At 42.9% G+C, this 14,354-nt stretch overlaps 1 long non-coding RNA gene across 3 annotated transcripts in view; it reads right to left on the reverse strand.

Moving 5' to 3' along the window:
• The window catches only part of LOC143689084 (uncharacterized), a 47,270-nt gene extending 35,480 nt beyond the window's left edge, over positions 1–11,790 (reverse strand). For 2 of the 3 annotated variants that reach the window (XR_013178559.1, XR_013178556.1), the window contains exon 1: positions 11,700–11,790. This is a non-coding gene — a long non-coding RNA (uncharacterized LOC143689084). Of the gene's footprint in view, positions 1–6,310; positions 8,970–11,699 lie in introns of those variants that run through there. The other variant, XR_013178557.1, reaches the window with a different exon arrangement.
• Positions 11,791–14,354: the final 2,564 nt, after the last annotated feature.

Below are 14,354 nucleotides of genomic sequence, written 5' to 3' on the forward strand. Positions count from 1 at the left end.
TCAAAATAATCAAGCGGAGTGACAGGAGCCAAGCAAGAAAGAGCATACACAGAATTCTAGGACAAGCAAACTAATATAAAGCGACAGCAAACAGATTAGTGGTTGCCTGGAGACTGAAGGGAGGGATTACCGAGGAGGACCTGAACCCACTGGGCCAGGGATCCTTCAGCGCCCTGACTGCACTGACAGTTTTGTGGGTACACACGCCTGTGTCAAAACTCACTCAGCTGTGCACTTTTCAGCATGTGCAGTTCACCGTATGAAATCACACCTCAATGCTTTTTTTTTTTAAAAGTAGAGATTTGTCAGAAGTATTAAGGAGAATTAAAAAACTTTAAAAATATATTCTCAACAAGAAAAACAGAGGCCAGGTTCCCTAATTGGGAAAGGCTGTTACAGATTATATATAACCTAAAGATCGGTTTCATTCCCATCCTGAGTCAATCTTTTTAAACAGGAAGAATGATACTTAGTCTGAAAAAAGAAATAAGGATTACAAAGGAAAAAGAAAGAAAACTGAAGCCCAAGATAGACTGCAAAAGAAAGAACTGTTTAAAATTCATATTTATAGATCAAGAAAAATTAAATCCCAAGACCCTGAATAGTATCTTCAGTTCTGGTAATTTCAAAGGACTGGTAAAGTGTCATGAGAATGGAAAATGACAAACTTTGACCTAATTTCCAAAAAGGGGAACAAGAATGTAGGATGATCCAAGTAAAATTATAAAATACATTTTTAAAAAGCTGATTAATAACGAACTGCCTTCATCATATTTTATTTGCTCCTGGTTCTCAGTTCTGCTAATTACTCCTCTGATTATTTCTGGTTCTTGTTTCAGCTGCCCCTAAATACTGTGCTCTCTGACCTTGTTCTACCCCCATTTTCACTCTACACCAGCATTTTAACAGTCCAAAGGTCATCTCTCTGAAAAGTTAATGAAAACTAAGAACCAGAACAATACATTTACATAAAATTCTACATGTAATTCTTTCAAAGGTTTCAAGAATTCCCCTGAACCCTAGTCACGCGTGCCTTAGCTTTCATGGGTAGGGAAAGATTCCTCAGAGAATCCCAGCTTAGGCTTTCTCTCTGAAAAAACCCAGGCCAAGTGAGGTGCAGACACCATGGTGGGGAATTTGTGAAATATGAATGCTCACAAAATAAAATTCACATGGAATCCAGGACCTCATGGTATTTTCCCACACATATTGGAGAAATTGTTCAAACAGGTAGAGTCTTAGCTAACCTAGCGAATGCTGATGAACAGATTTAAGAAGGAAACTTCTAAGGACTCTTTTGTAGAAGTCCACCCTTTTAAACATTCATTTTTTAAAAAGTGATATATATGACAACATAGAAAACATGGTGTTGTCAGATTTGGGGATAATAAAAATGCCACAACAGTGAGTAGCTGGACCACAGACCTAGACTCCAAACACATTTACTGATTTGCTAGGGGTGAGGTCAAAGTCAGGGAAGGAAAATTTGAAAGACACTTTCAGGCATGCAGAGTCCTCTTCTATAACTCCCAATTACCTCTAGAAATCTAATGCATCCACCAAGACTGCCCAACTCCTTACATAGCCACTTGAATTTTCTCTGTCAGTCAATAACAGAGGAAATTCGGCTCTTATTCAGCTATTTTATGCTACGGTAACAAATCACAATGGTTTACATACAACATGAGCATTTATTTCTCACTTTCATTACATGTGTGCCATGGATGGGCATCAGCTGTGCTCCATCATTCAGGCACCCAGTGTGCAGGAACAGCCCTATCTAAGGCATGCTGGTTCCATGACAGAGGGACCAGAATTATTGCAGAATCACAACGTAAAATTTAAAACTTCTGCTCAATTATGGGACATGGCACTTCCTCCAGCATTTTATTGATCAAGGAAAGCCAAGTGGCTAAACTTGGTATCAACAGAGTGCAAACTACAATTCTGGTAGGGAGAGGCAAGAAATATTTGTGAACAATAATACAATCTATCAGGGTAAGCCTTCCCAAAAGAAGTGCTTAGTAATTGGTGGTAATTATTTATATGCCAGGCCATAAATATCACAAGGACAGAGACTGCAATCTGTCTTGCTCTCTTAAGCCCAGCACCACACAATGCTAAAGGACACACTAAATGAATGAATGGTATCCCAAATAAAAAACATGCAATGAAGTACGAGGTCTGCCAATCGCCAACTTTGTGGAAAGCTGGTTCCACCTTCTGATTCTCAGATGATTGTTGTGAAGAGTAAATGAAAATATTTGTGAAAGCACTATGTAACCCACGTTACGGTAACTGGTATCTCTGGATAGTTAAAAAGGATGAAATTTGATAAAGATAAATTCACTTACACTTTATAGTAACATAATACAAAATACCCTGTATTTACATTCAGAACATCAAATGGCAAGTAAAGAATGAGAAAGATTAGACTTAAAGCAGTTCACATGAAAAAGAGACAATGTTTTAGGTGACAATAAGAGCAATGCAAACAAAGGATAATGCGGCTACCAGAAACTGTAATGGAAATTTCAGGCTGCATTAATAGAAGTACAGTATCCAGAGAATAGCTTCACTGTTTTCAGCAATGGTCATACCACATCTGAAGTAGTAATTTCAGTCCCAGTCACTGTATTTTAAGAGGTATACTGACAAACAGACTTTGTCATGAGTTGAGCAACGTGGATGGAGAAAGGTCCGTAAACCATGTCACGTGCATGTCGTTTGAGAATCGAGATTTTTTTCTTTTAGCTTGGTAAATAGAAAACCCAAGTAGAATATTATAGTTATTTTCAATACCTCAAGATTTATTGAATGTAAACAGACTAAGTTTCGTAGTATGGCCCATATTAAAAAAAGACCAGTAAGTGAAAGTGACAAGGGAAATAGATTTAGCTCAATGAGAAGCTACTTCTAACTACTGTCAAAAAAGGAAGCTGCTATCTGAGATGTTACTGAGGAGACTGAACTGGGACAGAGTTCTGCAAATCTCACTGACTCCTCTAGGCAATCAAACATCTTTCAGGCATTTGAAACATCTTGGAGGTATTTCTCATTTCGACTAAAATAACAGTATCAAGGAACAAGAACCAAGGCAAGAACTAAGAATTCGTTCGGCTCAAAAAACAAAAGAAAGGCATGCTGTTGAAGTGAAATGAAATTTCAAGGTTAGGCAACATGAAACACAGACAGAGTGCCTTGGGTTTTTACAGAGGAAACTGGTCACCATTGTATTTTTTCTAGTTGTTTTTCAGTCTGACCTAAAGCTTAATTTTCAGAGGAGGTGCAAAAATCATTTTTAAATCCCTACTATTGCAGCTGGGCAAAATCTTGCTCATATTAAGAACTCAAGTTCAACTCAGAAGACCATACTACTATACTGATCACTTGTATAAGCATTCAAAGTTCCACTGGCGACTATTACACAGCATGCCACTCACATTCAAAAATGTCCCTTGATGATGTTTTGCTTTCTTACTCTATTCAAACCCCACACTTTTCTCGGCCCATTACCCATTTCCAAATTCCCATGTATTAACTGGATACTCTAGTCTCTACAGTACACTGAAAGTAGTACATAAAGACAAATGCCTAATTTATCTTTAGATTCCAGACCGCTCATGTTGAATTCACTGAAAGCTAGCGTAGTAGACACAAAGAATTACTTACTGAATTCTTTAATGCAATATATATGCATATATTATTACTCAATCAACCATTCATTATATTTTAATTGCTACACAAGGACAGACTATGTATTATTTCTTGTAATAAGAAATTAATAGGCACTCTTTTCTTTGTTAAATACCCTGGAAAACAAATAACTTCTTCCCATAATATTTTGCCTCCCAAGTGTGCATATTTAACACAATTTCACAGAAATACTTGTTCCTGACACAAGTTACTGCAATCTTACCTGCTTCCCTCGCCAAAGTTATATATTAAAAAAATAAGGTGTAAAACAGATTCATTTCCGGCCTGTGCACTTCCCCTGTCACCCCCTAATTCAACAAACGATGCTCCAATAATGGGACAGTCATATGAAAAAAGAACTAAATGTGACCCTTACCTTACAGCACACACACAAAAAGAACAACAACAACAACAAAAAAACCAGACGCACTGACTAAAACTAAATTTGTATGTCTTCCTGGAATACATACAATTTCAATCTTTAACAATGTATTCTTCCAAGCCAAGAAATAAAGGAAAAGGTAAAAAAGAAAAGAGGTACACAGTTATTCTCCAGTAAAAATATGGAAGCTTAGGATTTATTTGGCCCAGGTTAAGACTTGTTTTAAGAACTTGTCACTGGATTCTTAAACACACTACTTCTCTCCCTCCTCTCTCGTGGGCACCACCAGGAACTGCTCAGGCCATGGGAACACAATGTTCAGCTGCAGCAGTCAGGGGAACATAGCTTCAAATCTCCCATGTCAATCCATCTGACAGAAACAGCACAATTCCACTGGGAGATGGGAGTATGAGTCAGTGAGATAGGGCTTCAGACTTGCTGGAACTGTTGCCAGTATAAAGACAGACCAACTAACTAACTAAAAATGTCAAATTTCTTTAAATCAGATACTCAGGTATTAAGGCAATCCTTTTAACAAATGGAAATGATGTACAATAAACGTTCACTTGTTTAAATGAGAAGCCATTTCAAACTATTAACAGCTTATATTTATTGAGTGTTTTCTGCCTGCTGGAATCCTTTTAAATGTTTAACATGCATTAACTTGTGCATTCTCCACTACAGCAATATACATCATTATTCTAATTTTATTGATGAAAAGGAGGCACAGAATGGTTAAGTTACTTGCTCAAGATAACACAGCTACTGAGAAGCAGAAGAGGATATGAATTCAGGAAACACAGCTCCAGAGTCCTTTTTTTTAACCTTTATGGGTAGATGTTGCTATATTATACACCTAAACACTTGGAAGACTTTATTTTTAGTCGATTAGATTTATTCACATGCAGCCAAGATTGTATGGTTGTTACTAAAGTGATTTAACAACCAACTTTCAGGACTAGCTGACTAAATCCAAGACATCCTTATCTTTAAGCCACTAACCACTACTACCTAACGCATCTGATTTTTCCATATTAAAAATCTTCTGGCCTTATTATACTTTGTGATAGGCACAACGGAGTTGTCTTTTATATGCTTAGTACAATGGCTGACACTATGTCACTAAAAAAATCTATGCACAGATTAGTTATATTTTATTTGCACGGGTTGTTCATTCCAGCAATTCTACTATTTCTCAAATTCAAAATTTTTTTCAACAGGCAGTTGAATACTTAATGAACACCAAGTAGTAAGGGAACAAAGACAAATTAGATGGTGTCTGCTCTCAAGTGATAGAGAAACATGCAGAAACATTGATAGAAAACAATGCAGTAAGTGCTTTTACAGATAGGAACCTAGGTTCCAAGAGAGCAGAGTTCCGCTGAGCTCCAGAGAACGATGGGAGTTCTGCGTGCAAAAACAGGGAGATATAAAGGAACACTTTCCTTTTAGGGTGCATCAAGCAAGTAGGACTAGAAAGCAGGGTTTACTTAGAAAGGAAGGGAAACAGTGATAAGAGATGAAGAATGAAGCTGGAGCTAGATAAAAGTTTTATAAGTCATAATAAGCAGGAAAGTGACAAGATAAAAAATGTTAACAATAGTGGTTATCACACTTTCTACTTTAAACAACAAATCTGGCTCGCAAATGAAACCATATACAAACTTCTATACTTAAAACTGATCAAAGTAAAACTGTACTTGTTGAAATGAGGATGAGCCTGCTTGACTTCCTCCAGAACCCTTTATTAGACAATAGTTTCAAAACTACTTTTTTAGCAAGAAAGATTAATACATCTACACAATTATGTTCTATTTACTTCATGCCTCTCCCAGTGGGATTCTAACTCCGCAGGTGCCAGGATTCACTTTAGTAGTTTTTCATCAGTACACATTATTAAGAGTATAGTACCAGCCCTCCAAATTAACGATAAAAATTTATAATACAGAAAAAGGAACATAAAGATTAATTACAAATTTTTTTTTACTTGAGTTACTATAATTTTAGTGACCACAGTTTATAATCTAAGAGTCAGGATTTATGGTTGGATAAATACTAGTGTATTTATGGCCACAGAATAGTCAAAACTAGCACAGTGCTGGAAAATATAGGCTACATGATTGCAATTGGTATAATGCAATTTTTCACAAGATTAGTATACTTGAGTTTCCTCAACAATGACTCTATTTGAAAATTCTTCCCCATCTATAGGTTTAACATCTGTTCACCCACCTTCAAAATCTGGAGCTCTAAAGTGACCACTCAAAACGAACATGGGTTTGAAAACTGCTCATCTTTCTTGTGTCCATGTAATGTGTTCCGAGCAATAACATGTAAAACTGACCTATATATGCCTCTCCTGGCAGGTCATTGCTTTTTGCTTCTTTACAGTAAGAAGATCTAATAAACAAGCAAGATAAGAATCCTGTGAAAGACATATACAATGACTGATTCAACAGGTTTTATATCAAAGTAATTATACTCACTTTGTACAATCTAATATAATCTAAATCCCTCAATCCTTCTCCCTACCTTTACCCTGGAACTGCTTCCCAAGCTGGTAGGAACTAACATTTTTGAGGAACATAATCACTTGAACAGTCTTAGGAATTTTTTAAGTGGCATCCCCTTTAGAAGTACACTAAAAATAAATATTCAAAATAATGTCTAACACTTATATTAAGAATTAAAAAACAATCTCACATAGTTGTAATTTCTTTTCTCCATCAGATAAGACTTTAAAAACACAACAACAATCCTGGGCCCCTCTGTCATGCACTAGAAGTTCTCTCAGAGTATGTGGTTAAAGACTAACTATTAACAATTATTAAAAGGAGCAAGAGGGGAGAGAAGCATAAGATAAAAGCTAAATTATCCAATACATCATTTGACCAACATATACAATATAAATAGATTTCATTTCAGGCATATTTAAGAAGTGGTCCTTAAACAGAGACAAAATAAACGTCATTATAATGAAAATACTATTTCCATATCAAACTGTGAACTCAATCCAAAACTTAGCATTCAAGAAATCATTTCAGGACACACTCCAGGCTCCCTAAATCCATAAATAAAGCAATCTACTCCATTATAAATTTGTTTTGAGATAAAGGCAGCTCTCCACATTATAGTAAGAATGAAGTGCATCACATGTTCCAATAAAATTACTGCATTTTAGGAAAAGAGCTTAATATATTACTCATTTCCATTTCTTTTAAATATAATAGTCTGAGAACTACCATACAATTGTTAAGAAAATGACTTGGATTTTTTAGAAAAGCTTGTTTATAAATCAAAATGAAAAGAACATATTTGAAAGCAGTCCCACAAAACCTACAAAAAATCCTTATACGTACAAGAAAAACAAACATTTAGCTATAATTAAATTATATAATCTCACAGTTTCATCTCATTCATTTAAAGGCGAGTTTTTAGACCCTTCTAAAAAAAAAGACTCAACAAACAAGAAAATGTACAACTACACTGATTTCAACAATATATCCAATAAAGTAGTTTAGAATATATGCTCATGTTAGAAAGGCTAAAATATATATACTATTCTCAATTGTCCCCAAAGGAATACAAATATGTTCATAAATTATCAGAAGATAAATTTATACTTTCCCCTAGTCTGTGAACATTGAAATAATCTTTCTATATAGAATAACTTCTGTTTAAACCACATCTGGTCACTAAAATTCAAAGAATCTCCCAGTCGGAACAGCTGGGAAAAAATAGAGGAAAGCCTTTATACATGAACTTTCCATTGATGCTGTAGATAAGATGACCCAACATTTAATACTAGTGTGACTGGAGTCTGGAATATATAAATATGAATAGTGAAAGAAAATTCTTTTGGCAGAAAGAAGAAAATGCAATTTACAGGATTACTTATAACTAAAACTCCGAAATCAGAATTTCTTATTTTAAAAAAACCTTTGCTCAAATTTCTACACATTACAAGGTCTAAATATTTTTAAATCCCATACAAATGGACTTACACAAACATTAATTTTAGATAACATTTTATGCTTAAGAAATCCAGCAAATATTACTTTAAAAATCCAAATTTACATACAGTACGTTGCACTACTGATAACATTTCATAGAAAACTGGAAACAGAGAATTTAAGCATTTTAAAAATGATACTGGTTAAATTATGAAACTGAGAATATACACCAGCCTTAAGTTCCAATTAAAATTTCTATTATTACCTCTATTGTTGCATATCTTGGAACAAACAACAAAAACAGTACACTTCTTTTTCACATGTATGTTTTTAAAAATTTAGTTCATGCCCTATTAATCATAAATCCAATGCAATGCACTTTTATTTTTATGTCACTATGCTCTGTAATTAGCAATTCTTTGAGACAATCCCTCGGAATTAAAAAAAAAAAATTGAAAACACTCCTTCCAATATCACATTTTCTTCAATCTTTACTTTTACTCATCTGTTCAACTAAGGGCCTGTACTAAAAAATTAACAGCATCATTCGAGTTGGTCTTCAAATTTTCTAATATTCATTATACTAAAAACAAAACTGAGCCAAGTATCCTAAATTTGAGTGCTCTGTACCCATATTCAGCATTAAAACAATTTTCTTGCTTTCTGTTTAGTGGACAAAAACAAAACAAAACAATATTTAAGCACTCTAAAGACATTTTTAACATAAGTATACCCAATGTTTAGTCCTTATTAATTCACCTTCCTTTTTCATTGTACACCACCAAAGCAAAATGATTTCAGAATTAAAATTCTGTAAGTACTTCTTCAGTACCTCCTACAATTCCAAATAAATCTAATTCCACTAACAAAAAGAAAAGCCCTCTTGAAATTTTTAAAAGTACATAGTTTGTTCTTTTATCAAAACATCATTTTTCGCAATGACTCAAATAGGATTACAGTTTAAGAAAATCAAGTTTTTACTCCTAAGGGTAATTTGCACCTAGAGAACTTTTCAAGGTAACTAGTTTTACTGCATGTGAACTTCAGACCAAATCTATGTATTCTGAGTTTGCTACAGTCTAGGAAACCCACTTGCTGCCCTCTCTATGGGACCCCAGTCTTGGTGCGGTCTCATGACAGGGCACTGTGGACACACCTCAGTTACTAAATTACCTCGGTGGGGTTCCAGACCAACCTGACCATACAAGTGGACTCAGTGGCAAAAAGCATTTTAATTAGGTTTCGATGTTTCCTTTAAATGGTACACAAAAACCAGGTGATGATTTTTCCATCCAGTTTAAACATTACTAAGGAGAAGGAAGTGCACTGCATTTAAGAAGCCCATAAATATTAACTTTGCCCCCAAATACTTTTGAGCATGGGACAATTCAAGCAACACACCAAACCCTATTAGATTTAACTGTTAAATCTAAATTGCTGTACGCCAGCCGATTTTCTTAACAAATTAAATCACACTTGCTTTGGAGGGTTAGTTATTTGAAGGTACCTTATAGTGAATCCTTTTTGTAAAATGTAGAACTCTCATAAAATGTATCTACCTACTACACAGCTTATGTGTTTTGTAATTTTACTCTTTTGAACACCAAATTTCTTGAAGTAGAGCGTGGCTGTTCTCTTAAGACTAATTCACCCAGTATTACTGCCCTTGCCGCTATTTTCCCTCACACAAGCCTTAAAATGACACCAGAAAACCCAGCCGTCCATCAGTGGTAGACTACACACGCAATGTTACAAAAGTTGACAAAGGAAATTAAGTGATTATTTTCTAAGAATGTAAAATTGAACTGCATTAGCAAAAAAGTCAATGAGTTGTTTTAGTTTTGCCAATGGCCACAAAAAATGCTCCATTAAAATGATTTTTTAAGAACCAAGGTAGGCATGCCTGTCTCAAATTGTTCTCACGTGTCTCCGTGTCACCTGGAGAAAAGTGTTCGGGAGCTGTTTATCTCGATGAACACATGACCTCCATAATGCCACCAAGGTCAACCAGACCTGCAGTAGGGGATATGCTGAGTAAGTGCCAATGGGTCCACATTTCTACAGTTCCGTACAAAAAAAGAGAGAGAAAGAAGAAATGAAGGTAAAAATGCATTTATACATTAAGGGAAATAATGCTTTTAGGTGGTAACAGTCAAGCACTCCATTATGGGACTGTATACAGACATGTGTCGGCAATGACCAATAGGAGCGAGAGGTAAAAGGACGTAACAACACAGAACCAGTTCAGAACAGCTACACCGAGAGTAAGACCCTACATGAAGACTCTTCCCCTACACGGCAGCCGAAAGCCTTGCGTAGCATGCTGCATGCCACTAGGACTCAAAGTGAGGGCCTCCTCGTGAGCGAAGTTTTTGAAAATGACCAATAAACCAAAGATTCACAGTCAACAGAAAAGCAGCCACACACCGGAACTGCTCAGGTGAGAAGCAAGAAGCTGGCGCACGCTGAGCCTGCAGGAAAGAAGCCAGCGCCCTCTCCAGAAGGCCCCTTCCACCGAGTCCTCAGCGATCCCATCCTGCGCCTTCCTCCAACCAGGAAGTTTTCTCGGATGGGTTTAAGTTTTAAAACACACGATCAACTCGGCATCATCTGTTTTAGACTCAGACTTTAAAAAGTAACAACACAACCCTATCCATGAGAAACTACTACTTTAACATTTCCCAACGAACTTTCAGATGTGCCAATATCTGAAATGTGTGCTCCTAATACGCGAGCTCTAGGTTCCTGATCGTTTAAGATGTTCTATAACAGGGCGCGCAGAAATACATCACAAAAGCGGAAAACGAAAATGAAAAAAATCAGCCAAAGCGCCGGCTATTTACCGTCCCAAGGCGCGGGGCTGGGCAGCACAGCTGCCAGCCACCCCCGGCCGCGCGGACGCGCGGTGGCCGCGGGTCAGGCGATTTCTTGGCGCTGGCGACTACCACTGAGCTCCACTGCGACGGGCTCCCAAGTTTCCTGCAGAAAGATGACCTCCTGGGCACTTCACGCCCCGCGCTGCCCGCTCGCTTCCTCCCGGGGTAGCCGGCGCGGACACCTGAAACTCTGCACACAAACATTACTTGTTCCGGGGCTTTGGTCCCGGGTTGATCATTCGTAAAGTCCACCGAACCCGGCGCGAGGGGCGGGGAAAGCGGTCACCCACTTCCTGCAGGCGCAGGGAAGGATTCATGACAACTAGGGCAGGTCCCTCTTTCCCAAGTCACTTTTTATCATTTAGCCCCGAAACAGCCGTAAGCAACCCACACAAAGCGCTGACCGCAGCGTCCCCGCACCACGCCCAAGGCGTCCGCGCCGCCCACGCCGCTTCACGCGAGTTCTGCGGGGAATCCGGCCACTTTCGCTGGCCCCGGCGGAGCCCGGCCAGAGTTTTGTCCCGCGCGCCCGCGCGCCCCGCCGGCCGTCCCCGCGCGCACCTGGCGCGGCCCCCGCGCGCCCGCCCCGCGCTCCACCAGCCCCGGCTGGGGCCCACCTGCCTGCCACCGTCCCCGCGCGGCTAGTCCCCGGCCCCGGCCCCCCGCCCGGGGGTCTGACCCTGAGGGCAGGGGCGCCTCAGGAGCCCCCAGCCGCCTGCCCAGGCCGCCCCCGCGCCCCGGAAGGGGGTCGACAGGGGCCTCTCCGCGCCTGACACCCCGCCCCCCACTCACCTGGGCGGCTCTCGCCAGGGGGCCGGGGCGGGGGCGCGGGAGGAGGTCGCCCGCCCCCCGTGGCCCCCTCCCTCCCGTTCCCTGGACCGGCCAGCGCGCGCCCCGGGCCCGACGCGCGCCAGGAGCAGGGTGGGGGGCGCGCGGACGCACGAACGCCGGGGTGAGGGGCGCGCGGGGCGGGAGAGGGGGGTGGCGAGAGCAGGGGCTCCGCAGAGTCCGTCATGGCGCGCGGCGGCGGCTCCCTCCGGGCTCTCCGCTCGCTCGCCTTTAGTTTGACCTTTCCCTCCAGTGTGTCTGAGGGAGAGCGGCTGTGCGCGCGCGTGTGCATGGCTCTGTGTGTGTATGCGCGCGCGCGTGGGCAAGGGGCCGGGTTCGCTCCCCGACGCCTGACGTCACTGCCATGGAAACGGCAGCCCCCGCCCCTCGCTTCCCGTTTCCTGCCCCCGCCCACCGGGCCCGTTCTGGGGCCCCACGTGCGCACTCACACGCACGCACGCACGCACGCTCGGAGCGCGCGCGCCCGGAGCGCTGGCGGTTGGGAGGTCATTTGGGCTTCGGCTCCCTCCCCTTTCCTCATCGCCTCCCTCCCCTTTCCTCATCGCCTCCCTGGATTCGACCAATCCAGTGAGGAGAAGTCGTGGGCAGGGCGGACTTGGCGTCCAGAACGGCGTGAAAAATGTCCCTAGGCAGAACGAAACCCTTGCTGAGCGACTGCGCATGCCCGGCGGTGAAACGGCGCGTGGACTGGAGTTTCGTGGGGCGGAGGCGGGGCGGGCGCCGAGTGGGCCCGCTTGGCGACCCTAAGCGAGCGGCGTTAGTCCAGCGAGCTCGGGGTGGAGTCCGGCTCTGTCGCTGTCTCGCCGTGTGACCTTGGACATGTTCTTCCGACACTGACCAGAAAGTCACGGTCAGGTTTTGAGGATTATAGGAGAGAACGTGAAGCGCCTCGCTGCGCACGCAGAGCGTCCTCTAGCTCGCCTCACACAGGTTCACCGATGTGTGGAAGGTGGTGGCGGAGACCCAGGCTCCTTAGTTCAGGAGGCCCCGGGGAGAGGGAAACCCGCGGGAACCGCTCTCCGGGTCCCCTTCCGCCTCGGGCCCCCCGAAGCCGTTTTCGGGGGGCGGTGACGTAGCTTCGGGAAGGGGCCCCCGTTGGTTCCCTCGGGGCTGGAGCCCCGGCGAAGCCGTCTGCTCACTGCAGGGGCTGAGGACGCGGCCGCGGCCGCCCGGGCGCCGCCTCGCTCAGACTGCAGGCGAGCCCTTGCAGGGGCTTGTCCGGCCGCCCGCCGCGGCACCTCCCGGACAGACGGCCCGGGGAGGTGCGCACGCGCTGGGGGAAAGCTGCTGCTCGCTTCGGCTCTTCGCAGGGCCGGGCCCAGTACGGCGCCGGTGCCCAGTGAGCCCAGAGACACGGCACGTGGTGAGCGGTGGCGGGGGGCGTTCCACGCCTGGCTCGGGTCCGGAATTGGACGTCAGACTTTGCGTTCGTTAGTTCCGCCACCTGTACGGTGGGTAGTGTGACAGTGGGTGCACTTACCCGCGCCCCGTTTACGGTGGGTAGTGTGACAGTGGGTGCACTTACCCGCGCCCCGTAGGGAGGAAGCCAAGCTTCGTGAGGGAAGCAGTGACTTGACCAGGGTGTCCCACTGTTAGGTGCCGACCAAGCCCGAGTTCGATTGCAGGTTCGCCTGATTTGGAGACAGTTGCATAAGGCATTCGGCGGCGGCTGATGGCGTGACGATAGCACGGATGGTCGTTTCTGCGTTTCCTCTTCTCCTCCGTGTTCTGCTGTGACCAAAGGCTCCAGCTCCTGATGGAGAAGTCAGAGCTCCGCGCTCCGAGTAAGGACATCTGACCGCATTGAATGCCGTGAATGCACAGGAGTCAGGCCACGTGGGGGTTCTGTTTTTTTCTTCCCTCTCTTTACATCTTATTATTCCAAAACTGAAGCCCAGTTACTTAGATTTAAGTACAAATGTCGAAAACGTAAGATAAACTGTTTCAAAAAGGGAACTTAAGAACTCAGCTAGGGCTTTGAAGGTATTTATGCATTAGTGGCATGGTTTGTTAAAGAGGAGCTAAGGGGTCTCCTGGTATTTAAAAGGCGATCCTCAAGTGGTGGGTTTGAAAGGAGTCCATCGTGTGTATTTGCTCAAGTACGTTTAAGAAGAGAGGAAGAACAGTTGGTGTTTGGATGGACGCTCCTCCTCCCGGATTCCTGAGAGGCTCCTCCAGTGGCATGGGCTTCCAGCCCCGTTGCCAGCACACCCTTGACCCCAGGGCGTGCTGTCCACCCGGGAAGGTCAGCATCTCTGACCAGAACATCAACTTGTGGGGGAGGCAGAAGTGGGGACACAGGGACTAGAGGGCCCACGTCTACCCAGCTCCCTCTAGCCTGGTGATGAATGACGTGAATCCACTGCCCCACTCAGAGCCTGGAAGGCTGCTCTGTAGAGGCTACACACTGCACGACCCCAGGGGGAGCCATTTAAGGGGTGACCCATGTGAATAGCACCCTCTAGGGCATATCTACTCAACCTGCATGAATATACATGGTGGTCCTGAGCAAGGTGCACAAGGCACATTTCTCTGTAGTATGGCAATTAAAACTACCCTGGTTATGCCTTTGATAATACAAATAAATCAATATTTATT

The sequence above is a fragment of the Tamandua tetradactyla genome, chromosome 6 (genome assembly GCF_023851605.1).
Source record: "Tamandua tetradactyla isolate mTamTet1 chromosome 6, mTamTet1.pri, whole genome shotgun sequence".
Classification (NCBI taxonomy): domain Eukaryota; kingdom Metazoa; phylum Chordata; class Mammalia; order Pilosa; family Myrmecophagidae; genus Tamandua; species Tamandua tetradactyla.